This window comes from Botryllus schlosseri, chromosome 15 (assembly GCF_051294905.1).
Source record: "Botryllus schlosseri isolate E-star chromosome 15, Bs_hap1, whole genome shotgun sequence".
Taxonomy (NCBI): Eukaryota; Metazoa; Chordata; class Ascidiacea; order Stolidobranchia; family Styelidae; genus Botryllus; species Botryllus schlosseri.
The window spans coordinates 17,745,372-17,761,688 of NC_137250.1; the positions used below are offsets into that span (position 1 = coordinate 17,745,372).

The following is a 16,317-nucleotide window of genomic DNA, read 5'->3' on the forward strand; positions in this document are numbered from 1 at the left end:
ATCTGAACCTCACAAGACAAATATCATCCCGCAGGAAAAAATTATATTCCAGTGAAGAAATACCAATCTGAAATCGTGTGCGTCTTTTAATTTAGTAGCCTACGTTTGGGCAATTCTATATTTTTTGATATAGCCGGCAGGAGGTCCCGAAATAATATCATATTACGGAGTCATACCAATACGGAGCCCTACAGTTTCCAAGAAACCTCACTCAGCTCTATTGGTAAATATGATTACGTGACCAGCGACGACAAGAAATTAATGACAATATGTACGCAATTCTCGATCATATTGACCGATTTCATCATGAATAATCATAAATTTTCGCGCTTCGCACTGGCTCACTTAACAATACAACTCATTTCGTGGCAAAAGCGAACAAGGTGATAGGGGTAGGTTTATCACCCTATGGGAGCCCAAGATCCAAGATTTTTTGTGGGGGGCTGGGGCTGACGAAATGCTGTTTCGTTCCTGCCAATGGGTATACGCCCGAAGATGTTTAATTATTATTGAGGATCCTACCTTTTCAAATACACCTCCCTCGGCTCTACCTGTAAAACTGATTACGTGAGCAGAGAGAGGATAAAAATTGATAGCAGCATATATGCAATTCCCGATCATATTGACCAATTCAATCATGAATTACAGAAAATTTTCGTGCTTCGCGCGTTTAGGCGATAAAAGCTGACTCACTATAAACTGCCCCGAAAGCAGCATATTTGGTAGTCCTATACCTCACGACCGAAGCGTCCGAATGATTTGATTGGTCCGGTCTTTACCGAAAGCTAGTGTCGCACTGATTCCAAAAATACGAATTGAAATCTCGCCAGGACAATAAAACCACTCCGAAATAGCCACCAAAGGTCGATTGTCTGAACAATGGGAGCGCAACAACACGATGACCATAACAATGGCCAATGTCGTCGAGCAATTGATCGGAACAATGCCAATTTTCATATTTTGATGACTATTTTGGGTCCTTTTCATTGCCCTGGTATTCGTGCGGCCCCGACACCGAAAAAGGTTGGGAACCACTGGTTTACACCGTATCCTATGCAACTTCTCCGTATTGATCTTCGACTAAACTACTGGTTTTATAATATGGGGGCGGGCACCATACCATGGTATTTTCTAAAACGTGCTGTTCGCATTTCCATATCAATACTACCATTTTACATCCCATGATGCGGACAAATGCTTCTATTGTCGAAAATTGGATACCTCCTGGTATGCATCAATATGCATCAAACTCTGCACCTTTCGGTTAGCTCAATTTGCACCTTTTAACAATCCATGTGAGCGAATTACGATCGTTTTCACAACTACTTACTTACTTGAGTAGATTTAAAGTCAGTCAATTCTACTTCTACTTCAAGTAGTTTTAGGTTGCTTATGAAAAAAGTACTTCTACTCGTACTTGAGTAGATTTTTTCGTCGCTACTTCTACTTCTACTTGAGTAGCTTTCTTGACTACTTTGACCACCTCTGATCAGTGGACGTAAGTACCCCTAATGAAGAATTATTGATGATCAATAAGCTTCGGAATAACTCAGGAACAGAACAGAATCCGAATGAATTCGGTGGAATAAAGTAAATGTTTCGCGTTTTGTTTAGGTACAATATCCAGTTTTCTGCAGTGATTGTTTAAATTTTCTGCCCTATATATACGGTAGCGAGGAGCATTTTCTCATTTTTTGCCGGAGCCGGATCAGTACTTTTTCTGACACTGCCGGAGTTGGATCCGAGATTGTTCAGTACTCTTTACTAAGAATATGACAGCCTTACCCTCTTCCGACCTCGAATCTATAGTTCAAGTGAAACGTTCACGCAAATAAACCATATGCTTAGTTCAAGTTGACATAATTACTTCAGATAAGGGTTGGGTTTGATCTTTGAGTTTAACTTTTCCTGTTTGCATTGTCTCAATCAATATTCAATGCCATCATGTGAGTAGATAATTGTTATCGGAGTTTTTCGAACCGGATCGTGGTCATTTCTAAAATCTGGCCTAGAAGTCGGACCATATCTTTGAATTACACGCTCGGAGTAGGAGCATGCAATTTGTCGATTCGCTCCGCACTAATATACGGCCTCTTCTGCAGGACGATAGAACTCCGTGTCGTAGATATGAGAGAGCATGTTGGCTACTTTGTTTCTCATATTTTACGAATTTGCGATATATTTATTGTGATAATAAAGTAATAGATTGACTGAATTATTTAAATTGAACTGTTTCAACTACATATATTATAAATATATATGTTTATTCACTCAGATATCAGATTGTTGTGGTTATCACCCATCAGCAACCGAGTGGAAGCTGTTGTCGGTAAAGTATATGTAACAAGACGGAGCTTGTGCTTGCTGTCGGGTCAAGGGTGCCTAGATGATCAGGTTCGTCAGACAATACAACTTATGACTTGCTCAGTTTAATATTCAATGGATATTGTTTACGCAGATTATGGATGCTGCGATGGAGGGATTGTGCATAAAGGTAATTTCGTTGATTTTATTACATATATATTTCTTATAAATATGCTATAACTTGTAACATTCTGTTAATGGTAGGCCGGAAAAAGCGACAGCTGTGTTTCGTGTCACTACTCGACGGAATGGTGGTACAACGGTTCCTACTGTAACTTAAATTTCAGAATGCTGGTACGAAACTAATAAATTATTTACTTGTGGTCAGCATCTGTAGTAACCAACTAATCTTAAACTTTCAGGTGGAAAGGTCATCCACACAATCCATAGTGACGTCACTGAATGTCGGCAATCACTGGATTTTCATGGTCAGTCTCATGTATAATGAAACTTAAACCGATTGTCCTCCTCAAACCCGTTGCACGCGGCTTAACGGTTGGTTCACTTTCCCTCAATCGTCCCGATTTATTTCAGGCTAGTGACATTAACTCTCGAACCCTCCTACTTTACGACCCACTCGGAAATGAGGAGCGCTACGCTCAGCAATTGGAATTACATTGGAAGTGAGATTTTGCAATTATACTCTACAAGTAGCAGAGTCAACGACATAAAGTATCAACCCGGTCTCATAAATTTAGTGGTTTTTGGAGTCATCACAAAGAGGAGTTCGCAACCCCCAGATGGACTACAAAGTCTTGCTCTCATGATACGCAAGAAGATGGCTTCAACTGTGGTGTTCTCGTGCTGGAGGTAGGCCTTGCAATCATATATATTCGAAATTTATCATTCATACTATTTATCGGATCAAACGTGAATTGCATATTGCTTATTATATTGCAACAAAAATTTTACTTCATGCTGGCTTATCAAATCGTATCCCCGAATACTAAACCAACTGCAATCAGGAAATGAGCTAGCCCAAGATCGATCTCAGAGTATGGAGAGAAATGCTCCAGCCACGTCATCTGCCTTCTATAAGTCACACCGAGCAATGGGTATATTAGCGGTATTTCATACACTATGGTCTGAAAGTGAAATCTCCTATTATATTTATACATCATCGTCAAATAGAAAAATCTTTAATCGAGACGATGGTTCCCATAACACTATACGTGGTTAGGCTATGTGCTTGATTGTATATATTATTTTATTGAACAGTTTGCAAAGAATGTATTGGGCAATGGCGGCTTCAATTTTTCGGCAAAAACTGAAGATTGCAGAAGATATCGAGAAGAAATCGGAAACATGTTGCTCGAGCTAACTGGTATGCTGAAACCTCGTATTAAAATTTGTTTCATCAGAAATATGACCAAATGTTTATTTTTCAACCATACAGATGAGACAAACCTTCTCAGAAATCGATGAAGGTAGGTACTACTATTACCACATGGTTTTCTGTGGCTCAGGGATTCCTGATCTGGAATCTATATGGACCCTTAGGATGTCCGCGAAGCTGTATTACGGATTTATCGATACGACGAGTCCGCTTCCGAATGAGCTGTGGAGGCAACATACACCTTCAATAAATAGACACATATCCGTGATCCAGATGGTGTCAAGGCGTTACAGGTTTATTGTGATACCGCTTCCCCCTAATATCTTACGTAAAAATATTACACTACTTGACTTACTCCATGACACGATCTTCTAACAACAGGTATGGCCGTATCGGGAAATTCGGAATTAAACTCTACCTGCCATCTACGCATCACCACCGATTGCAAACGCTACCATGTCATGTATATGCAAGACGATCCTTTGCTTGTGCGAATGCTATGAATTTATCATTATTGTTATTGCTTTTACAGTGTGTTTACTACTTTGAACATTTCTTTGATAAAACGTGATTATAATCCATTTTCATTTGTTTTATTCGATTCTGTTCTGTTCCTGAGTTATTCCGAACCCGAATACTCGTGAATAATTCTTTATTAGGGGTATTACGTCCACTGATGGGGTTGAACATCTTCCTTTAGGGTCCCAGCATGGGTAATTCTTCAATTATTTATGTATCGACTTCATCGGAAATTCAAATGTGTCTATGTATTGAACGAGGCGATATTCCACCGAATTCATTTGGATTCTGTTCTGTTCCTAAGTTATTCCGAACCCGAATACTCGTGAATAATTCATTATTAGGGGTACTTACGTCCACTGATGGGGTTGAATATCTTCCTTTAGGGTCCCAGTATGGGTAATATTTCGATTATATCTGTATCGACTTCGTCGGAAATTCAAATGTGTCTATGTATTGAACGAGGCGATATTCCACCGAATTCATTCGGATTCTGTTCTGTTCCTTCGTCATTCCAAAGCTTATTGATCGTCAATAATTCTTTATTAGGAGTACTTACGTCCACTGATGGGGTTGAACATCTTCCTTTAGGGTCCCAGTATGGGTAATATTTCAATAATATATGTACCGACTTCGTCGGAAATTCAAATGTGTCTATGCATTGAACGAGGCGATATTCCACCGAATTCATTTGGATTCTGTTCTGTTCCTGAGTTATTCCGAACCCGAATACTCGTGAATAATTCTTTATTAGGGGTACTTACGTCCACTCAAGGGGGTGAATATCTTCCTTTAGGGTCCCAGCATGGGTAATTCTTCAATTATATCTGTATCGACTTCGTCGGAAATTCAAATGTGTCTATGTTTTGAACGAGGCAATATTCCACCGAATTCATTCGGATTCTGTTCTGTTCCTTCGTCATTCCGAAGCTTATTGATCGTCAATAATTCTTCATTAGGGGTACTTACGTCCACTGATGGGGTTGAACATCTTCCTTTAGGGTCCCAGTATGGGTAATATTTCAATTATATATGTATCGACTTCGTCGGAAATTCAAATGTGTTTATGTATTGAACGAGGTGATATTCCACCGAATTCATTCGGATTCTGTTCTGTTCCTTCGTCATTCCGAAGCTTGATGATCGCAAATAATTTTTTATTAGGGGTACTTACGTCCACTAATGGGGGTGAATATCTTCCTTTACGGTCCCAACATGGGTAATTCTTCAATTATATGTGTGCCGATTTTGTCAGAAATTCAAGTGTATCTATGGATTGAACGACGCGATATTCCACCGAATTCGATTGGATTCTGTTTTGTTACTTCGTGATTCCGAAGCTTAATGATCGTCAATTATTCTTTATTAGGGGTACTTACGTCTACTGATGGGGTTGAACATCTTCCTTTAGGGTCCCAGTATGGGTAATATTTCAATAATATATGTACCGACTTCGTCGGAAATTCAAATGTGTCTATGCATTGAACGAGGCGATATTCCACCGAATTCATTTGGATTCTGTTCTGTTCCTGAGTTATTCCGAACCCGAATACTCGTGAATAATTCTTTATTAGGGGTACTTACGTCCACTCAAGGGGGTGAATATCTTCCTTTAGGGTCCCAGCATGGGTAATTCTTCAATTATATCTGTATCGACTTCGTCGGAAATTCAAATGTGTCTATGTTTTGAACGAGGCAATATTCCACCGAATTCATTCGGATTCTGTTCTGTTCCTTCGTCATTCCGAAGCTTATTGATCGTCAATAATTCTTCATTAGGGGTACTTACGTCCACTGATGGGGTTGAACATCTTCCTTTAGGGTCCCAGTATGGGTAATATTTCAATTATATATGTATCGACTTCGTCGGAAATTCAAATGTGTTTATGTATTGAACGAGGTGATATTCCACCGAATTCATTCGGATTCTGTTCTGTTCCTTCGTCATTCCGAAGCTTGATGATCGCAAATAATTTTTTATTAGGGGTACTTACGTCCACTAATGGGGGTGAATATCTTCCTTTACGGTCCCAACATGGGTAATTCTTCAATTATATGTGTGCCGATTTTGTCAGAAATTCAAGTGTATCTATGGATTGAACGACGCGATATTCCACCGAATTCGATTGGATTCTGTTTTGTTACTTCGTGATTCCGAAGCTTAATGATCGTCAATTATTCTTTATTAGGGGTACTTACGTCTACTGATGGGGTTGAATATCTTCCTTTAGGGTCCCAGCATGGGTAATTCTTCAATTATATATGTATCGACTTCGTCGGAAATTCAAATGTGTCTATGTATTGAAGGACGCGTTATTCCACCGAATTCATTCGGATTCTGTTCTGTTCCTGAGTTATTCCGAACCCGAATACTCGTGAATAATTTTTTATTAGAGGTACTTACGTCCACTGATGGGGTTGAATATCTTCCTTTAGAGTCCCAGCATGGGTAATTCTTCAATTATATATGTATCGACTTCGTCGGAAATTCAAATGTGTCTATGTATTGAAGGACGCGTTATTCCACCGAATTCATTCGGATTCTGTTCTGTTCCTGAGTTATTCCGAACCCGAATACTCGTGAATAATTTTTTATTAGAGGTACTTACGTCCACTGATGGGGTTGAATATCTTCCTTTAGGGTCCCAGCATGGGTAATTCTTCAATTATATATGTATCGACTTCGTCGGAAATTCAAATGTGTCTATGTATTGAAGGACGCGTTATTCCACCGAATTCATTCGGATTCTGTTCTGTTCCTGAGTTATTCCGAACCCGAATACTCGTGAATAATTTTTTATTAGGGGTACTTACGTCCACTGATGGGGTTGAATATCTTCCTTTAGGGTCCCAGCATGGGTAATTCTTCAATTATATATGTATCGACTTCGTCGGAAATTCAAATGTGTCTATGTATTGAAGGACGCGTTATTCCACCGAATTCATTCGGATTCTGTTCTGTTCCTGAGTTATTCCGAACCCGAATACTCGTGAATAATTCTTTATTAGGGGTACTTACGTCCACTCATGGGGGTGAATATCTTCCTTTAGGGTCCCAACATGGGTAATTCTTCAATTATATATGTATCGACTTCGTCGGAAATTCAAATGTGTCTATGTATTGAAGGACGCGTTATTCCACCGAATTCATTCGGATTCTGTTCTGTTCCTGAGTTATTCCGAACCCGAATACTCGTGAATAATTCTTTATTAGGGGTACTTACGTCCACTCATGGGGGTGAATATCTTCCTTTAGGGTCCCAACATGGGTAATATTTCAATTATATATGTATCGACTTCGTCGGAAATTCAAATGTGTTTATGTATTGAACGAGGTGATATTCCACCGAATTCATTCGGATTCTGTTCTGTTCCTTCGTCATTCCGAAGCTTGATGATCGCAAATAATTTTTTATTAGGGGTACTTACGTCCACTAATGGGGGTGAATATCTTCCTTTACGGTCCCAACATGGGTAATTCTTCAATTATATGTGTGCCGATTTTGTCAGAAATTCAAGTGTATCTATGGATTGAACGACGCGATATTCCACCGAATTCGATTGGATTCTGTTTTGTTACTTCGTGATTCCGAAGCTTAATGATCGTCAATTATTCTTTATTAGGGGTACTTACGTCTACTGATGGGGTTGAATATCTTCCTTTAGGGTCCCAGCATGGGTAATTCTTCAATTATATATGTATCGACTTCGTCGGAAATTCAAATGTGTCTATGTATTGAAGGACGCGGTATTCCACCGAATTCATTCGGATTCTGTTCTGTTCCTGAGTTATTCCGAACCCGAATACTCATGAATAATTTTTTATTAGGGGTACTTACGTCCACTGATGGGGTTGAATATCTTCCTTTAGGGTCCCAGCATGGGTAATTCTTCAATTATATATGTATCGACTTCGTCGGAAATTCAAATGTGTCTATGTATTGAAGGACGCGTTATTCCACCGAATTCATTCGGATTCTGTTCTGTTCCTGAGTTATTCCGAACCCGAATACTCGTGAATAATTTTTTATTAGAGGTACTTACGTCCACTGATGGGGTTGAATATCTTCCTTTAGGGTCCCAGCATGGGTAATTCTTCAATTATATATGTATCGACTTCGTCGGAAATTCAAATGTGTCTATGTATTGAAGGACGCGTTATTCCACCGAATTCATTCGGATTCTGTTCTGTTCCTGAGTTATTCCGAACCCGAATACTCGTGAATAATTTTCTATTAGGGGTACTTACGTCCACTGATGGGGTTGAATATCTTCCTTTAGGGTCCCAGCATGGGTAATTCTTCAATTATATATGTATCGACTTCGTCGGAAATTCAAATGTCTCTATGTATTGAAGGACGCGTTATTCCACCGAATTCATTCGGATTCTGTTCTGTTCCTGAGTTATTCCGAACCCGAATACTCGTGAATAATTCTTTATTAGGGGTACTTACGTCCACTCATGGGGGTGAATATCTTCCTTTGGGGTCCCAACATGGGTAATTCTTCAATTATATGTGTGCCGATTTTGTCAGAAATTCAAGTGTATCTATGGATTGAACGACGCGATATTCCACCGAATTCGATTGGATTCTGTTTTGTTACTTCGTGATTCCGAAGCTTAATGATCGTCAATTATTCTTTATTAGGGGTACTTACGTCTACTGATGGGGTTGAATATCTTCCTTTAGGGTCCCAGCATGGGTAATTCTTCAATTATATATGTATCGACTTCGTCGGAAATTCAAATGTGTCTATGTATTGAAGGACGCGTTATTCCACCGAATTCGTTCGGATTCTGTTCTGTTCCTGAGTTATTCCGAACCCGAATACTCGTGAATAATTTTTTATTAGGGGTACTTACGTCCACTGATGGGGTTGAATATCTTCCTTTAGGGTCCCAGCATGGGTAATTCTTCAATTATATATGTATCGACTTCGTCGGAAATTCAAATGTGTCTATGTATTGAAGGACGCGTTATTCCACCGAATTCATTCGGATTCTGTTCTGTTCCTGAGTTATTCCGAACCCGAATACTCGTGAATAATTTTTTATTAGAGGTACTTACGTCCACTGATGGGGTTGAATATCTTCCTTTAGGGTCCCAGCATGGGTAATTCTTCAATTATATATGTATCGACTTCGTCGGAAATTCAAATGTGTCTATGTATTGAAGGACGCGTTATTCCACCGAATTCATTCGGATTCTGTTCTGTTCCTGAGTTATTCCGAACCCGAATACTCGTGAATAATTTTTTATTAGAGGTACTTACGTCCACTGATGGGGTTGAATATCTTCCTTTAGGGTCCCAGCATGGGTAATTCTTCAATTATATATGTATCGACTTCGTCGGAAATTCAAATGTGTCTATGTATTGAAGGACGCGTTATTCCACCGAATTCATTCGGATTCTGTTCTGTTCCTGAGTTATTCCGAACCCGAATACTCGTGAATAATTCTTTATTAGGGGTACTTACGTCCACTCATGGGGGTGAATATCTTCCTTTGGGGTCCCAACATGGGTAATTCTTCAATTATATGTGTGCCGATTTTGTCAGAAATTCAAGTGTATCTATGGATTGAACGACGCGATATTCCACCGAATTCGATTGGATTCTGTTTTGTTACTTCGTGATTCCGAAGCTTAATGATCGTCAATTATTCTTTATTAGAGGTACTTACGTCTACTGATGGGGTTGAATATCTTCCTTTAGGGTCCCAGCATGGGTAATTCTTCAATTATATATGTATCGACTTCGTCGGAAATTCAAATGTGTCTATGTATTGAAGGACGCGTTATTCCACCGAATTCATTCGGATTCTGTTCTGTTCCTGAGTTATTCCGAACCCGAATACTCGTGAATAATTTTTTATTAGGGGTACTTACGTCCACTGATGGGGTTGAATATCTTCCTTTAGAGTCCCAGCATGGGTAATTCTTCAATTATATATGTATCGACTTCGTCGGAAATTCAAATGTGTCTATGTATTGAAGGACGCGTTATTCCACCGAATTCATTCGGATTCTGTTCTGTTCCTGAGTTATTCCGAACCCGAATACTCGTGAATAATTTTTTATTAGAGGTACTTACGTCCACTGATGGGGTTGAATATCTTCCTTTAGGGTCCCAGCATGGGTAATTCTTCAATTATATATGTATCGACTTCGTCGGAAATTCAAATGTGTCTATGTATTGAAGGACGCGTTATTCCACCGAATTCATTCGGATTCTGTTCTGTTCCTGAGTTATTCCGAACCCGAATACTCGTGAATAATTTTTTATTAGAGGTACTTACGTCCACTGATGGGGTTGAATATCTTCCTTTAGGGTCCCAGCATGGGTAATTCTTCAATTATATATGTATCGACTTCGTCGGAAATTCAAATGTGTCTATGAATTGAAGGACGCGTTATTCCACCGAATTCATTCGGATTCTGTTCTGTTCCTGAGTTATTCCGAACCCGAATACTCGTGAATAATTCTTTATTAGGGGTACTTACGTCCACTCATGGGGGTGAATATCTTCCTTTGGGGTCCCAACATGGGTAATTCTTCAATTATATGTGTGCCGATTTTGTCAGAAATTCAAGTGTATCTATGGATTGAACGACGCGATATTCCACCGAATTCGATTGGATTCTGTTTTGTTACTTCGTGATTCCGAAGCTTAATGATCGTCAATTATTCTTTATTAGAGGTACTTACGTCTACTGATGGGGTTGAATATCTTCCTTTAGGGTCCCAGCATGGGTAATTCTTCAATTATATATGTATCGACTTCGTCGGAAATTCAAATGTGTCTATGTATTGAAGGACGCGTTATTCCACCGAATTCATTCGGATTCTGTTCTGTTCCTGAGTTATTCCGAACCCGAATACTCGTGAATAATTTTTTATTAGGGGTACTTACGTCCACTGATGGGGTTGAATATCTTCCTTTAGAGTCCCAGCACGGGTAATTCTTCAATTATATATGTATCGACTTCGTCGGAAATTCAAATGTGTCTATGTATTGAAGGACGCGTTATTCCACCGAATTCATTCGGATTCTGTTCTGTTCCTGAGTTATTCCGAACCCGAATACTCGTGAATAATTTTTTATTAGAGGTACTTACGTCCACTGATGGGGTTGAATATCTTCCTTTAGGGTCCCAGCATGGGTAATTCTTCAATTATATATGTATCGACTTCGTCGGAAATTCAAATGTGTCTATGTATTGAAGGACGCGTTATTCCACCGAATTCATTCGGATTCTGTTCTGTTCCTGAGTTATTCCGAACCCGAATACTCGTGAATAATTTTTTATTAGAGGTACTTACGTCCACTGATGGGGTTGAATATCTTCCTTTAGGGTCCCAGCATGGGTAATTCTTCAATTATATATGTATCGACTTCGTCGGAAATTCAAATGTGTCTATGTATTGAAGGACGCGTTATTCCACCGAATTCATTCGGATTCTGTTCTGTTCCTGAGTTATTCCGAACCCGAATACTCGTGAATAATTTTTTATTAGGGGTACTTACGTCCACTGATGGGGTTGAATATCTTCCTTTAGGGTCCCAGCATGGGTAATTCTTCAATTATATATGTATCGACTTCGTCGGAAATTCAAATGTGTCTATGTATTGAAGGACGCGTTATTCCACCGAATTCATTCGGATTCTGTTCTGTTCCTGAGTTATTCCGAACCCGAATACTCGTGAATAATTCTTTATTAGGGGTACTTACGTCCACTCATGGGGGTGAATATCTTCCTTTGGGGTCCCAACATGGGTAATTCTTCAATTATATGTGTGCCGATTTTGTCAGAAATTCAAGTGTATCTATGGATTGAACGACGCGATATTCCACCGAATTCGATTGGATTCTGTTTTGTTACTTCGTGATTCCGAAGCTTAATGATCGTCAATTATTCTTTATTAGGGGTACTTACGTCTACTGATGGGGTTGAATATCTTCCTTTAGGGTCCCAGCATGGGTAATTCTTCAATTATTTATGTATCGACTTCGTCGGAAATTCAAATGTGTCTATGTATTGAAGGACGCGTTATTCCACCGAATTCGTTCGGATTCTGTTCTGTTCCTGAGTTATTCCGAACCCGAATACTCGTGAATAATTTTTTATTAGGGGTACTTACGTCCACTGATGGGGTTGAATATCTTCCTTTAGGGTCCCAGCATGGGTAATTCTTCAATTATATATGTATCGACTTCGTCGGAAATTCAAATGTGTCTATGTATTGAAGGACGCGTTATTCCACCGAATTCATTCGGATTCTGTTCTGTTCCTGAGTTATTCCGAACCCGAATACTCGTGAATAATTTTTTATTAGAGGTACTTACGTCCACTGATGGGGTTGAATATCTTCCTTTAGGGTCCCAGCATGGGTAATTCTTCAATTATATATGTATCGACTTCGTCGGAAATTCAAATGTGTCTATGTATTGAAGGACGCGTTATTCCACCGAATTCATTCGGATTCTGTTCTGTTCCTGAGTTATTCCGAACCCGAATACTCGTGAATAATTTTTTATTAGGGGTACTTACGTCCACTGATGGGGTTGAATATCTTCCTTTAGGGTCCCAGCATGGGTAATTCTTCAATTATATATGTATCGACTTCGTCGGAAATTCAAATGTGTCTATGTATTGAAGGACGCGTTATTCCACCGAATTCATTCGGATTCTGTTCTGTTCCTGAGTTATTCCGAACCCGAATACTCGTGAATAATTCTTTATTAGGGGTACTTACGTCCACTCATGGGGGTGAATATCTTCCTTTGGGGTCCCAACATGGGTAATTCTTCAATTATATGTGTGCCGATTTTGTCAGAAATTCAAGTGTATCTATGGATTGAACGACGCGATATTCCACCGAATTCGATTGGATTCTGTTTTGTTACTTCGTGATTCCGAAGCTTAATGATCGTCAATTATTCTTTATTAGGGGTACTTACGTCTACTGATGGGGTTGAATATCTTCCTTTAGGGTCCCAGAATGGGTAATTCTTCAATTATATATGTATCGACTTCGTCGGAAATTCAAATGTGTCTATGTATTGAAGGACGCGTTATTCCACCGAATTCGTTCGGATTATGTTCTGTTCCTGAGTTATTCCGAACCCGAATACTCGTGAATAATTTTTTATTAGGGGTACTTACGTCCACTGATGGGGTTGAATATCTTCCTTTAGGGTCCCAGCATGGGTAATTCTTCAATTATATATGTATCGACTTCGTCGGAAATTCAAATGTGTCTATGTATTGAAGGACGCGTTATTCCACCGAATTCATTCGGATTCTGTTCTGTTCCTGAGTTATTCCGAACCCGAATACTCGTGAATAATTTTTTATTAGAGGTACTTACGTCCACTGATGGGGTTGAATATCTTCCTTTAGGGTCCCAGCATGGGTAATTCTTCAATTATATACGTATCGACTTCGTCGGAAATTCAAATGTGTCTATGTATTGAAGGACGCGTTATTCCACCGAATTCATTCGGATTCTGTTCTGTTCCTGAGTTATTCCGAACCCGAATACTAGTGAATAATTTTTTATTAGGGGTACTTACGTCCACTGATGGGGTTGAATATCTTCCTTTAGGGTCCCAGCATGGGTAATTCTTCAATTATATATGTATCGACTTCGTCGGAAATTCAAATGTGTCTATGTATTGAAGGACGCGTTATTCCACCGAATTCATTCGGATTCTGTTCTGTTCCTGAGTTATTCCGAACCCGAATACTCGTGAATAATTCTTTATTAGGGGTACTTACGTCCACTCATGGGGGTGAATATCTTCCTTTAGGGTCCCAACATGGGTAATTCTTCAATTATATGTGTGCCGATTTTGTCAGAAATTCAAGTGTATCTATGGATTGAACGACGCGATATTCCACCGAATTCGATTGGATTCTGTTTTGTTACTTCGTGATTCCGAAGCTTAATGATCGTCAATTATTCTTTATTAGGGGTACTTACGTCTACTGATGGGGTTGAATATCTTCCTTTAGGGTCCCAACATGGGTAATTCTTTAATTATATATGTGTCGATTTTGTCGAAAATACAAGTATATCTATGTATTTAACAACGTGATATTTCATCGTATTGGTTGTGATTCCGGTCTGTTCGTATTCCTGAGATATTTCAAATCATTTTTATTGTAAATTTGTTTTATAATTTGGTACCTCTGTCTACTGATTCAGTCGCATTCTTGATCAGATATCCCTATATCCTGTCACAAAAAACTATTGTAAAATCTGGCAAGTGGTTTTCGGGATTCTGATAAAAATTCTAAACTGAAAAATATCATGATGCCCTTGCTGTTTTTTTTGGTTCACCTGAACATATATAATTCCCGAGAATTCTATTAGAATCACAGTGGTCTCGATTGCGAGCTTTGATTTGGTATGACTGATAAATATACGGTGGACACGATTTATTTGTATAGAGATACGTATTCTGCAGATATGCACGTTTATTGCGTCATTCATGGCATCTTATTCAGTACAACGGCTTAGCATCGTTAAAGCATAGATAACTAACCAACCGATAGAAGCGCAAAACGTGATTAACGGTTGAGTGCCCAGATGGAGCTAGCGTATGCTGGCCGCCTCGTAAATAAATATAGTATGCCAGCGGCCGGACAGGATTATGTCTGTGGTTGATTTTGACTGCATTGCCACTGGAACACCACATCTTGGGCATACTCGGGCTTTGTCTGGGATATGTTCGCACCGTGTTCCACCATTAGGGCATGGAACAAACACTGCCACCGAATTCACTTTGAGTCGCAATATCGACGAATTGTTCCGACCATCGACCTTCGCTGGACCATGCCTTCGCTCTCCCCTAAATAATCGCCCATCGTCACAGGAATGCAGACGGGACAAGGTAGGCCGAACCCCCATTTGTACAGAATGTGACTTCACGAAAAGGGATCGTCCGAATGATGTTATCAACCAGAGACGATCAAGCATTCTGTTACATCATCAAGTCGATACGCACGACCCAGGGGGCATTTTGCTCAATCCGTGTGTAGATACCAGATTCTAATATTCTTTAACCCGTCACCACACAAAGTCTCTACAGCTTACGGTTCAATTACTGATCGACGTGGCTGTGATGTCCAATAGAGAGATAAAGTTTCAGCAATGAGCAGGCACGGTGCAACTGGGCATCAGTTACCGAGAACCATCCCTCTCTCTATACACGGACAATGGACACTTACACAGCTACCACACCTTGCTCACAATTTGCTGACGAAGTACAGGAATAAAGTGTTTGTTCCGCAAAACATATATGCATGGCAATGTTGAGCAATGAGTTTGAGTACTCTGAGGTTGGTTACACCATGCGATGAAGTCGTTGACCGCATAATGTCATTACATTTGTGATGTGATATAATAACGTAGTATACGCACTCGTCTGGCACAGGCAAATTGGCATCGATCTCATGTTCTCTTGTGGCTCTGCGCAATAATCAAATACCTTACCATTTAGACATTGTTTTCTCGGTACGTGTAATCCCCGTTGGGTATTGCGAAACTATGCTATACAGATCGGTCATGTAGGATTACTTCAAAGAAGATTCTGGTTCCAAACCTACACCACCAGAGTTGGTAGCGTGTTCCAAACCAGTGACTGTCTTCCAGCAATGCATAGTACATTGTATTCCGCCAATCGACCAATATTACTTGCACTGCCGTCCGTGGCGCGGTGAATAGGGCAAGGCAAGTCATATATTTACGCAGCCGAATCTGGCAAATGGCACAAAATTCAGCGCAAAATCGCCAACACACTTGCACGAATATCGTCAGTAGATTACTTGAAGATTTTGCATTGAAAAATCGATTTGACTGAGACTTATACAGGTTCTTGCGGCTTCAAATATAAACTACACGCATCGACGTACAGCTCTTTGTAGTTCGAGATTAGCCTAAGCATTTAGCGGATTGGAAAGCACGCAAGGGAATGCGAGGCGTCATGGCAGGGATTTCTTGCGGACATCATGGTAACTTTTAATATGCGTGGAAGGCTATGTCATATCTGTCACAAGTTTGCTTTTGGGTATGCGTACTGTAGTCCAG

At 39.8% G+C, this 16,317-nt stretch overlaps 2 long non-coding RNA genes across 2 annotated transcripts; both read left to right on the forward strand.

The window, feature by feature from the left end:
* Positions 1 to 2,461: 2,461 nt before the first annotated feature.
* On the forward strand, positions 2,462 to 3,547 carry LOC145456809 (uncharacterized). Its single transcript, XR_013920713.1, has 4 exons — positions 2,462 to 2,494; positions 2,569 to 2,658; positions 2,727 to 2,792; positions 2,899 to 3,547. It is a non-coding gene; the product is annotated as an uncharacterized LOC145456809 (long non-coding RNA).
* Positions 3,548 to 3,584: 37 nt separating this feature from the next.
* LOC145456810 (uncharacterized) lies at positions 3,585 to 4,167 on the forward strand. The gene is made up of 3 exons (XR_013920714.1): positions 3,585 to 3,688; positions 3,761 to 3,791; positions 4,082 to 4,167. It is a non-coding gene; the product is annotated as an uncharacterized LOC145456810 (long non-coding RNA).
* The last annotated feature ends 12,150 nt before the right edge of the window (positions 4,168 to 16,317 follow it).